The 12,096-nt window shown below is 46.8% G+C and overlaps 1 protein-coding gene across 1 annotated transcript in view; it reads left to right on the top strand.

The window, feature by feature from the left end:
* Positions 1-12,096, top strand: part of shld2 (shieldin complex subunit 2) — a 161,235-nt gene that overhangs the window by 142,559 nt on the left and 6,580 nt on the right. Inside the window, exon 10 of the transcript XR_005458575.1 lies at positions 9,208-9,340. The gene's annotated coding sequence lies outside the window, so the exon portion shown is untranslated. The remainder of the gene's footprint in view (positions 1-9,207; positions 9,341-12,096) is intronic.

The following is a 12,096-nucleotide window of genomic DNA, read 5'->3' as shown; positions in this document are numbered from 1 at the left end:
AGCCCCTAATATTCATCCATGGGATGTGGGATTTGCAGCCTGTGCCAGCATTTATTGCCCATCCCTCCCTCCTCACCCCTTGAGGGGCAGTTAAGAGTCAACCACATTGCTGTGTGTCTGGAGTCACATGTAAGCCAGACTGGGTAAGGATGGCAGATTTCCTTCCCTAACGGACATTAGTCAATCAGGTGGGTTTTTAATGACAATCAGCAATGGTTTCATGGTCTTCCCCAGATTTTTATATAATTCAGATTTCACCATCTGCTTTCAAATCTGATTTCAAATCTGGGATTTGAACTTGGGACCACAGAGCACTCATCTGGGTTTCTGAATTGCTAGTCCATGTGACAATACCACTGCCTCCCCAAAGCTGTGTTTGCATGGGCTAAGTTAACTTTTAACTCAAGTCACTATTTTTGCAAACTGACATCAAGCCACTGTTTCATAAAGGTTCATCATAATTTCCTTGTACTTTTATTCTCCACGCCTCTAATCCTAAAAATCAGGATCCCTTATGCTGTTTAAAACATTATTCTCAAACTGTCCTGCCACCTTCTATGATTTGTGCTCTGTTCCTGCAGCCCCTTTTAGAATTGTATGCTTTATTTCATATTGTCTTCCCTTGTTTTCCTACCAAAATGTATTACTTCACACTTTCCATTTAAGTTACATCGACCGCATGTCTACTCATTTCACCAGCCTGACTATCGCCTCTTGAAGTTTATCACTGCCCTCCTCCCTGTTCACACTACTTCCAAGTTCTGAGTCACCTGAAAAATTTGAAATTGTACAAAGTCTAGGTCACAAAATCACAGAAAATACAGCACAGAACAGGCCATTCGGCCCATTGAGTCTGTGCCAATCCCACTTATCTTTTTTTTTAAAAAGTCCACTTTGCCCGTGTCAACTTTTTTTATTCTAAAATAGTTGTGAAAATGTTTTCTGTTAATCTTGCTAGCCCTCGGTATTTTTTTCTATTATCTGGATGGCCATAAATTAGGAGAGGGGAATGTGCAACGAGACCTGGGTTTCCTCATACACCAGTCACTGAAGGTAAACATGCAAGTGCAGCAGGCGGAAAAGAAGGCAAATGGTATGTTGGCCTTCATTGCGAGAGGATTCGCATACCGGGACTGGGATGTCTTGCTACAATTATACAGGGCTTTGGTGAGGCCACACCTGGAATTGTGTGCCGTTTTGGCCACCTATCTGAGGAAGGATGTTCTAGCTATAGAGAGAGTACAACAATTCCTGGGATGGCAGGAGTGACGTACGAGGAGAGATTGAATCGGTTAGGATTCGGCAACAGCCAATCTCGTGGCACCGCGGTTGGTTCTGCTGCAGAGGGGAGGGGTGATAAGTGTGACAGTGTAATAGTTAGAGGGGATTCAATTGTAAGGGGAATAGGCAGGCGTTTCTGTGGCTGCAAACGAGACTCCAGGATGGTATGTTGCCTTCCTGGTGCTAGGGTCAAGGATGTCTCGGAGCAGGTACAGGACATTCTGGAGGGGGAGGGTGAACAGCCAGTGGTCGCGGTGCACATCGGTACAAATGACATAGGTAAAAAAAAGGGATGAGGTCCTAAAAGCAGAATACAGGGAGCTGGGAAGGAAGTTAAGAAATCGGACCTCAAAGGTAGTGACCTCAGGATTACTACCAGTGCCACGTGCTAGTCAGAGTAGAAATGACAGGATATATAGGATGAATACATGGCTGAAGAGATGGTGTCGGGGGAGGGTTTCAGATTCCTGGGGCATTGGGACCGGTTCTGGGGGAGGTGGGACCTCTACAGACTGGAAGGGTTACACCTGGGCAGGACTGGAACTGATGTCCTGGGGGGGGGGGGGGTTTGCTGGAGCTGTTGGGGAGGGTTTAAACTAATGTGGCAGGGGAATGGGAACCAATGCAGGAAGTCGGAAGGTTGTAAAACAGGGACAGAAACAAAAGGCAGTAAGGGGGAAAGTGTAAGGCAGAGAAGCCATAGTCAAAAATAAAAAAGAGTGACAGTGCAAGGTACAGTGACTGAGGGGAGCTCAGTGAATAGGCCCAGTAATACTAAAAGGAATAAAATGGGAAGTAAAAACATAAATGGAAAGCGACGCGGCGGGTTGTTACATGAAGATAAGGGTTCAACGACAAGGAAAATTAGGAGAAAAGTTAAGAGGAAAAATAACTTTGGAAAGGTTACTGATCAAGGTGTTAAGATTCAAAACAGAGGTGTAAAAGCCAACATAAGTATGCTTTACCTGAATGCTCGTAGTATTCGGAATAAGGTAAATGAGTTGATGGCGTAAATCATTGTGAATGACTATGATTTAGTGGCCATTACTGAAACATGGTTAAAGGATGGTCACAATTGGGAGTTAAATATCCAAGGTTATCAAACTATACGGAAGGACAGAGTGGATGGTAAAGGAGGTGGTGTAGCTCTGTTATTTAAGGATGACATCCGGGCAATAGTAAGGGATGACATCAGTGCTATAGAGGATAAGGTTGAATCCATTTGGGTGAAAATCAGGAATAGTAAGGCGAAAAAGTCACTGATAGGAGTAGCCTATAGGCCACCAAATAGTAACATTATGGCGGGGCAGGCAATAAACAAAGAAATAACTGATGCATGTAGAAATGTACAGCAGTTATCATGGGGGATTTTGATCTACATGTCGATTGGTTTAACCAGGTCGGTCAAGGCAGCCTTGAGGAGGAGTTTATAAAATGTATCCGTGATAGTTTCCTAGAACAGTATGTAGTGGACCCTATGAGGGAACAAGCGATCCTAGATCTGGTCCTGAGACAGGATTGATTCATGATCTCATAGTTAGGGATCCTCTCAGAAGGAGCAATCACAATATGGTGGAATTTAAAATACAGATGGAGGGTGAGAAGGTAAAATCAAACACTAGTGTTTTGTGCTTAAACAAAGGAGATTACAATGGGATGAGAGAAGAGCTAGCTAAGGTAGACTGGGAACAAAGACTTTATGGTGAAACAGTTGAGGAACAGTGGAGAACCTTCCAAGCGATTTTTCACAGTGCTCAGCAAAGGTTTATACCAACAAAAAGGAAGGACGGTAGAAAGAAGGAAAATCGACCATGGATATCTCAGGAAATAAGGGAGAGTATCAAATTGAAGGAAAAAGCATACAAAGTGGCAAAGATTAGTGGGAAACTAGAGGACTGGGAAATCTTTAGTGGGCAACAGAAAGCTACTAAAAAAGCTAAAAGAAGAGTAAAATAGATTATGAGAGTAAACTTGCTCAGAATATAAAAACAGATAGTAAAAGTTTCTACAAATATATAAAACAAAAAAGAGTGGCTAAGGTAAATATTGGTCCCTCAGAGGATGTGAAGGGAGATTTAATAATGGGAGATGAGGAAATGGCTGAGGAACTGAACAGGTTTTTTGGGTCGGTCTTCACAGTGGAAGACACGAATAACATGCCAGAGACTGATGGAAATAGATGATTGTTATCACTAAGGGAGTAGTGATGGGCAAGCTAATGGGGCTAAAGGTAGAAAAGTCTCCTGGCCCTGATGGAATGCATCCCAGAGTGCTAAAAGAGATGGCTCGGGAAATTGCAAATGCACTAGTGATAATTTCCCAAAATTCACTAGATTCTGGGGTGGTCCCGGCAGATTGGAAATTAGCAAACGTGACACCACTGTTTAAAAAAGGAGGTAGGCAGAAAGCGGGTAATTATAGGCCAGTTAGCTTAACTTCGCTAGTAGGGAGGATGCTGGGATCTATCATCAAGGAAGAAATAGCGAGGCATCTGGATGAAAATTGTCCCATTGGGCAGATGCAGCATGGGTTCATAAAGGGCAGGTCATGCCTAACTAATTTAGTGGAATTTTCTGAGGACATTACCAGTGCGGTAGATAACGGGGAGCCAATGGATGTGGTATATCTGGATTTCCAGAAAGCTTTTGACAAGGTGCCACACAAAAGGTTGCTGCATAAGATAAAGATGCATGGCATTAAGGGTAAAGTAGTAGCATGGATAGAGGATTGGCTAATTAATAGAAAGCAAAGAGTGGGGATTAATGGGTGTTTCTCAGGTTGGCAATCAGTAGCTAGTGGTGTCCCTCAGGGATCAGTGTTGGGCCCACAATTGTTCACAATTTACATAGATGATTTGGAGTTGGGGACCAAGGGCAATGTGTCCAAGTTTGCAGACGACACTAAGATGAGTGGTAAAGCAAAAAGTGCAGCGGATACCGGAAGTCTGCAGAGGGATTTGGATAGGTTAAGTGAATGGGCTAGGGTCTGGCAGATGGAATACAATGTTGATAAATGTGATGTTATCCATTTTGGTAGGAATAACAGCAAAAGGGATTATTATTTAAACGATAAAATATTAAAACATGCTGCTGTGCAGAGACACCTGAGTGTGCTAGTGCATGAGTCGCAAAAAGTTGGTTTTCAGGTGCAACAGGTGATTAAGAACGCAAATGGAGCTTTGTCCTTCGTTGCTAGAGAGATGGAGTTTAAGACTAGGGAGGTTATGCTGCAATTGCATAAGGTATTAGTGAGGCCACACCTGGAGTATTGTGTTCAGTTTTGGTCTCCTTACCTGAGAAAGGACGTACTGGCACTGGAGGGTGTGCAGAGATTCGCTAGGTTAATCCCAGAACTGAAGGGGTTGGATTATGAGAAGAGGTTGAGTAGACTGGGACTGTACTCGTTGGAATTTAGAAGGATGAGGGGGGATCTTATGGAAACATTTAAAATTATGAAGGGAATAGATAGGATAGATGCGGACAGGTTGTTTCCACTGGCAGGTGAAAGCAGAATTAGGGGACATAGCCTCAAAATAAGGGGAAGTAGTTTTAGGACTGAGTTTAGGAGGAACTTCTTCACCCAAAGGGTTGGGAATCTATGGAATTCCTTGCACAGTGAAGCAGTTGAGGCTCCTTCATTAAATGTTTTTAAGGTAAAGATAGATAGTTTTTTGAAGAATAAAGGGATTAAGGGTTATGGTGTTCGGGCCGGGAAGTGGAGCTGAGTCCACAAAAGATCAGCCATGATCTCATTGAATGGCCAGATGGCCGACTCCTGCTCCTAGTTCTTATGTTCTTATGTTATGTTCCTATGATTGTATTCACTGGAGTTCAGAAGAATGAGAAGGGATCTCATAGAAACCTATAAAATTCTAACAGGACTGGACATCGTAGATGTAGGAAGGATGTTCCCGATGGTGGGTGTGTCCAGAACCAGGGGTCACAGTCTGAGGATATGGGGTAGACCAGTTAGGACAGAGATGAGGAGAAATGTTGTCACCCAGGTGACCCTGGGTGGTGACCCTGTGGAGACCCTGTGGAATTTGTTACCACAGGAAGTAGTTGAGGCCAAAACATTGTTTGGTTTCAAGAAGGAGTTAGCACTTAGGACAAAGGGCATCAAAGGATATGGGGGAAAGCGGGATTAGTTTATTGAGTTGGATGACCAGCCGTGATCATAATGAATAGCGGAGTAGGCTCGAAGGGCCGAATGGCCTCCTCCTGCTCCTATTTTTTCAATGTTTCTAAGTCACCCCCCTCCCCCCCCCCCTCATTTCATCTGTGTCCAAGGATGGTCCTCAGTGGGCCTGAGGCTGGACTGCAGCTCCCAGGGGCACTATCTACCCCACGGATGTGTGCATGTGGTTCTCCAATTGATGGTGGAGACCTCCATCACTAGAAGTAAATCCCCCCCCCTATATCTCTTCATTCTCCTGGATCTACATCATTCTTTAGACTTCTGTATGCCCTTTTCTTTAATCTTAAGCCCTACCCGATAGCTTTAATCAACCGTGGCTGTTTTACTTGGAAAGTCGTGCTCTTTACCTTTCGGGTCTATATTGATCTTGTATTAAGGGACGGGATTATCCCCTACCCGGCGGGGCAAGGGGTCCCGGCGTGATGGAGTGGCGTGAACCACTCCGGCGTCGGGCCTCCCCAAAGGTCTCCGCACCTTTAGGGGCCAAGTCCAAACATTGAGGGGCTAGGACTGCGCCGGAGTGATTGCCGCTCTGCCGGCTGCCGTGGACGGCCTTTGGCGCTAAGTCCGAAGGGACTTCGCCGGCAGGCGGACGTCCGGGCATGCACGGAAGCGTCAGCGGCTGCTGACGTCATCCCCACGCAGGGGAAGGGGTCACTTCAACCTCCGCCATCGTGAAGACCATGGCGAAGGCGGAAGGAAAAGAGTGCCCCCACGGCACAGGCCCGCCCGCCGATCGGTGGGCCCCGATCGTGGGCCAGGCCACCGTGCGGGCACCCCCCGGGGCCAGATCGCCCCACACCCCCACCCCCCCCACCCCCACCCCCCAGGACCCCGGAGCCCGCCCGCGCCGCCTGCTCCCGCCGGTAAGGGAGGTGATTTGATCCACACCGGCGGGAGAGGCTTGACACCGGCGGGACTTCGGCCCATCGCAGGCCAGAGAATCGCCGGGGGGGGGGGGCTGCCGACCGGTGTGGAGCGATTCCCGCCCCCCCCTCTGAATCTCCGGTGCCGGAGAATTCGGGACATGGCGGGGGCGGGATTGACACCAGCCCCCAGCGATTCCCCGACCCGGCCGGGGGGGGGGGGGGGGGGGGGGGGGGGTCGGAGAATCCCGCCCAAGGTATTTTTTTAAACAAAAATTAAGAGTTCATTTCTTATCTTGCCCGATAACAGTATTGAATGGTTTCTGTCTGATTCCATTGAAGTTAGCCTTACCAGAATTCAAGTTTGGCGACTGTGTTAAATTTCTCCTTTTTGATTTGACATTGAATTAGATCATATAAAAAATACATGCGCCCCACTCCCTCCATTTTGCTGGAGAAATCACTCTGGATTTGTTGGGAGATGTTCGCTGCAGTTTTGATCACGAGGTCTGTTTGCTGTAGTTCATACTCTTTGCAAATAGACTCTGTAGACTGTTTGCTGTGCAATAAACTCTTTATCCAGGCTCTGTTTGCTGAGTAAATAGACCATAGTAAGAAGTCTTACAACACCAGGTTAAAGTCCAACAGGTTTGATTCAAACACGAGCTTTCGGAGCGCAGCTCCTTCCTCAGGTGAAGATACCCCATATCCTCTTTCATTCACCTGAGGAAGGAGCTGCGCTCTGAAAGCTCGTGTTTGAATCAAACCTGTTGGACTTTAACCTGGTGTTGTAAGACTTCTTACTGTGCTCACCCCAGTCCAACGCCGGCATCTCCACATCATAAATAGACCATGTTTGCTGTAAAATACACTGTTCCAGCCGTATGTCCCACCCACTTTTAACTCTTTGGTTGACACAGTGGTGTCAGTAGACTCATTGAATAGAGTTTGCACAGCAGAATCGGAGAATTTACAGTGCAGAAGGAGGCCATTTGGCCCATTGAGTCTGCACTGGCCCTTGGAAAGAGCACCCTACTTAAGCCCATACCTCCACCCTATCCCAGTAACCCCAACTAACAGTTTTGGACACTAAGGGGAATTCATCACGGCCAATCCACCTAACCTGCACATCTTTGGACTGTGGGAGGAAACCGGAGCACCCGGAGGAAACCCACGCAGACACGGGGAGAACGTGCAGACTCCGCACGGGCAGTGACCCAAGCCGGAATCGAACCTGGGATCTTGGTGCTGTGAAGTAGCAGTGCTAACCACTGTGCTACCGTTCCACCCTCCCTCCATGGGAACATTTGAGTCTCTTCGCACCACTTGGCCTCCCCAGTCAAGGTTGGAGACAGTGTAACATTGTGTGAATGAAGGGTAGACCCTAATGCAGATATCCTCTGCTCATTCACCATTTCCACATCCCACCCTGACATGTGGATCGATACCAGCAAAGCACTTTTTTCAAGTACAGTATACGATACAGTCTAACAGTATACAAGGAATATTCTTTTTTCACCTGAATTTCATTGGTTCTTTCACTATTCATTTTATTTGCTAATTATTTATTTTCTATTGTCAGCCACGGAATTCTATTTTCCCTCTTCTGCTGGCATATCACTGCACTACAATTGCACACGCGCCGCAATTCACATCAATATCTTTCCCAAGTGCCTAATGTTAATTTGTCAGCCCTCAGCAATGGCTGTTGGAGGAGTGTTTGGCCATAAGTTACCGTGGCAGCTGCTTCTCACAGAACTTTCATTTCCTAATTCTTACTTCCCTGATAACAGTTGGCAGATTGGGCATCCTGCTAGATATGCCCTCAATCCAAGGCCTCAGAAGCCTTTTGTAGCGCCATGCGCCACTTTCCCAGTTTAGATGAGCAAATCCAGAGCAGGACAGGACGGCACAGTGGTTAGCATTGCTACCCAACAGCGCCAGGGACCCAAGTTCAATTCCGACCATGGGCGACTGGCTGTGTGGAGTCTGCACGTTCTCCCCGTGTCCGCGTGGGTTTCCTCCGGGTGCTCCGGTTTCCCCCCACAGTCCAAAGATGTGCGGGTTCGGTGGATTGGCCGTGATAAATCGCCCCTCAGTGTCCAGGGATGTGCAGGTTAGGTGGGATCATGGGGGTAGGGTGGGGGAGTGGGCCTCCCCCACTGGGTGGGGGGCTCTTTCAGAGGGTCGCTGTGGACTCAATGGGCCAAATGGCCTCCTTCTGCAGTGTGGGGATTCTATGGATTCTCCAGGGTCCCAGGTTCGATTCCCGGCTTGGGTCACTGTCTGTGCGGAGTCTGCGCGTTCTCCCCGTGTCTGCATCGGTTTCCTCTGGGTGCTCCGGTTTGCTCTCAAATTCCAAAGATGTGTAGGTTAGGTGAATTGGACATTCTGATTTCTCCCTGCGTACCCAAAGAGGCGCCGGAGTGTGGTGACTGGGGGCTTTTCAAAGTAACTTAATTGCAGTGTTAATGTAAGCCTACTTGTGACAATAAAGATTATTATTATTAATCTGATCTGTCTGTGTGCAATGCTGGCTTTTCGCCACTGATTTTACTCCGAATTGAAGTCAGTGCAGATCAACGTTAGGCCAGGTGGAGATCTGCGGTTTCACCCAAGTCAGGTTAAATTGATCCCTCTCTGTTCCGTGAGGAATATCTACTCATCGTTCAGTTTTTCTATTTGATGCTTTTTCTCTGAACTATATACTGACTTTCACGTTGGTTGTGTCGAGCTGACACTGGTCACAGTGGCCCCAATAATATGAGCCGGGTTTGGAATTGCGGGTTGAAACCCAGAGGTCAGCTCAGCGGGTCAGAACAGTGGTCAGAACTCAGTGTAACGAACTCATTTTAACTTCCAGGCTTCACATCTCCGAGTCGTGCAGAATCTGCACATCTGAATGACGTGAACTGAAAGCTGCAATTGAAGAGACAATGAATAAATAGAGGTTGGAAGTGTTCAAGATGGATGACGCAAATGAGGAGGATGGTGAGGTAATGGTAACGTCACTGGACTAGTAATCTGGAGGCTCAGGCGAGTTCAAAGAAATCGATGTTGTCAGGACACAAATCAGTCAGTGATTGAAAGTGAAAAACTGCAGGGGTTATTCTTGTGTGTTCCAGGGCTCTCCAGGAACACAGACAGAATTGTTACAGCACAGAAAGAGGCTATTTCGCTCAGCATATCCTTACTGGCTCTCCCAGTAAGCCTATCGCTTAGTTCCATTCTCTCACTTTCTCCCCATAACTCTGCCCATTCTTCCTTTTCCGACAACAGTTTAATTCCCTTTTGAATGCTTAAATTAAACCTGGCTCCCAGGCAGAGCATTCCAGACCCCAAACACTTGCTGCGTGGCAAGGTTTTTCCACGTGTCACAATTGCTTCTTTCACTAATTACTCCAAACCTGTGCCCTCTCGTTTTCAATCTTTTCACGAGTGGGAAAAGTTCCTCCCCTACCTTCTCTGCCCAGAGCCCTCATGACGTTGACCGTTTTGCCGTTGCTTCAATCATTTTCAAGCGTTTGCCTCTTTAAATTCGCCTTCTGCTTTCCTCTTTTTTTTTCCTGCCCAATTCTCTTCTTTTCTAGGAAGTGTGTAAATGTCAGGCTGCCCCCACAGCCTGAGCACATTCTGAGTAATGGACACGTCAATGAATCAGCAGGCAAGCAGTGCACGGGCCCTGAGCTCTTTGTCCCGGTCCAACTTTCACTCTGAATATAGTTTGCAAGTGGGGAGGGGGTTTAGTTGAAAACTGTGGAAAAATGTTCATCATCGGGACATAGAACATACAGTGCAGAAGGAGGCCATTCGGCCCATTGAGTCTGCACCGACCCACGTAAGTCCTCACTTCCACCCTATCCGTGTAATCCAATAACCCCATCTAACCTTTTTGGACACTAAAGGCAATTTAGCACGGCCAATCCACATAACCTGCACGTCTTTGGACTGTGGGAGGAAACCGGAGCACCCGGAGGAAACCCATGCAGACATGGGGAGAGCGTGCAGACTCAGCACAGACAGTGACCCAGCGGGGAATCGAACCTGGGATCTGGCGCTGTGAAGCCACAGTGCTATCCACTTGTGCTACAGTGCTGCCCATGGAGCCATGTTATCGGTGAAAGGACAAAGATTTTACAAATCTTTACCATTGCTACTTTTAAAAAAAATTTAGAGCACCCAATTCATTTTTTCCAATTAAGGGGCAATTTAGCGTGGCCAATCCACCTACCCTGCACATCTTTGGGTTATGGAGGTGAAACCCACACAAACACAGGGAGAATGTTCAAACTCCACATGGACAGTGACCCTGAGCTGGGATCGAACCTGGGACCTTGATGCCATGAGGCAGCAGTACTAACCGCTGCACCACTATGCTGCCCTACCATTGCTACTTTAAGTGACAATACCATGGACACACTGATAATTCTAGTGAAAGGGGCATCCTTAAGAAATGCAAATCTATTCAAATAAGCGCGACCATTTGTAACTTGATAACATCTCTGCCACCAATGTTGAATTTCTGGAAAACACAATTCTGTTGGGAAAGACAGAATTTTAATTCATTGATCTCACTCCAAACTGGATGAAACCCCCAGGTTTTGCAAATCATATCCATGAATCGAATGGCATTAAGATCTTTGTATTAATTTGAGGTCAGAGACATGGGAATTACCTTCGAAAGCAACTGCGACGGCTCAGGACTCTGCCTTAGCACCATGCAACGCCAGATGTCATTACTTTCCAAAATCATAGAATTTACAGTGCAGAAGGAGACCATTCGGCCCATCGAGTCTGCACCGGCTCTTGGAAAGAGCACCCTACGCAAGGTCAACACCTCCACCCTATCCCCATAACCCAGTAACCCCACCCAACACTAAGGGCAATTTTGGAAACTAAGGGCAATTTATCATGGCCAATCCACCTAACCTGCACATCTTTGGACTGTGGGAGAAAACCGGAGTACCCGGAGGAAACCCACGTACACACGGGGAGGATGTGCAGACTCCACACAAACTGACCCAGGCTGGAATCGAACCTGGGACCCTGGAGCTGTGAAGCAATTGCGCTATCCACAATGCTACCGTGCTGCCCTTTTATTTTTTTAATTTTTAGTAACCTTTTGTGTGGTACCGTATCAAATGCTTTTTGGAAATCCAAGTATATTACATATATTGGTATTGCCCAGTACCACCTTAAAAATATCTAATAAATTTGCCAGGCTTGATCTCCCCTTCATGAAGCCATGCTGACTCTGATTGATTATAGAACAGTACAGCACAGAACAGGCCCTTCGGCCCTCAATGTTGTGCCGAGCCATGATCACCCTACTCAAACCCATGTATCCACCCTATACCCGTAACCCAACAACCCCCCCCTTAACCTTACTTTTTTTTATTAGGACACTACGGGCAATTTAGCATGGCCAATCCACCTAACCTATCTTATCCAATCTATCTATCTATCTATCTTATGTATTTCTAAATGCTCTGCTATTACATCCTCCATAATGGACTCTTAACATTTTCTCAATTACAGATGTGGAGGGGAGGTTTTTTGGTGCAGTGGTAATGTCCCTACCTCTGGGCTAGAAGCTCCAGGTGGAAGGACTCAATGACATTGGAAAGTGCATTCACAATGCGGTTGATTATCAGTCTGTAAATCCTTCCAATATGTCTGATGGCAGACGGTAGGAGCAGGAGAATTTCCTGGTCAGCAGAGCCTGCAAAAGGTGAAGGTAAATCGCTGCAGT

This window comes from Scyliorhinus canicula, chromosome 22 (assembly GCF_902713615.1).
Source record: "Scyliorhinus canicula chromosome 22, sScyCan1.1, whole genome shotgun sequence".
Taxonomy (NCBI): domain Eukaryota; kingdom Metazoa; phylum Chordata; class Chondrichthyes; order Carcharhiniformes; family Scyliorhinidae; genus Scyliorhinus; species Scyliorhinus canicula.
The sequence above is the reverse complement of the archived record's forward strand: the minus strand, read 5'-3'. Positions and strand labels throughout refer to the sequence as shown.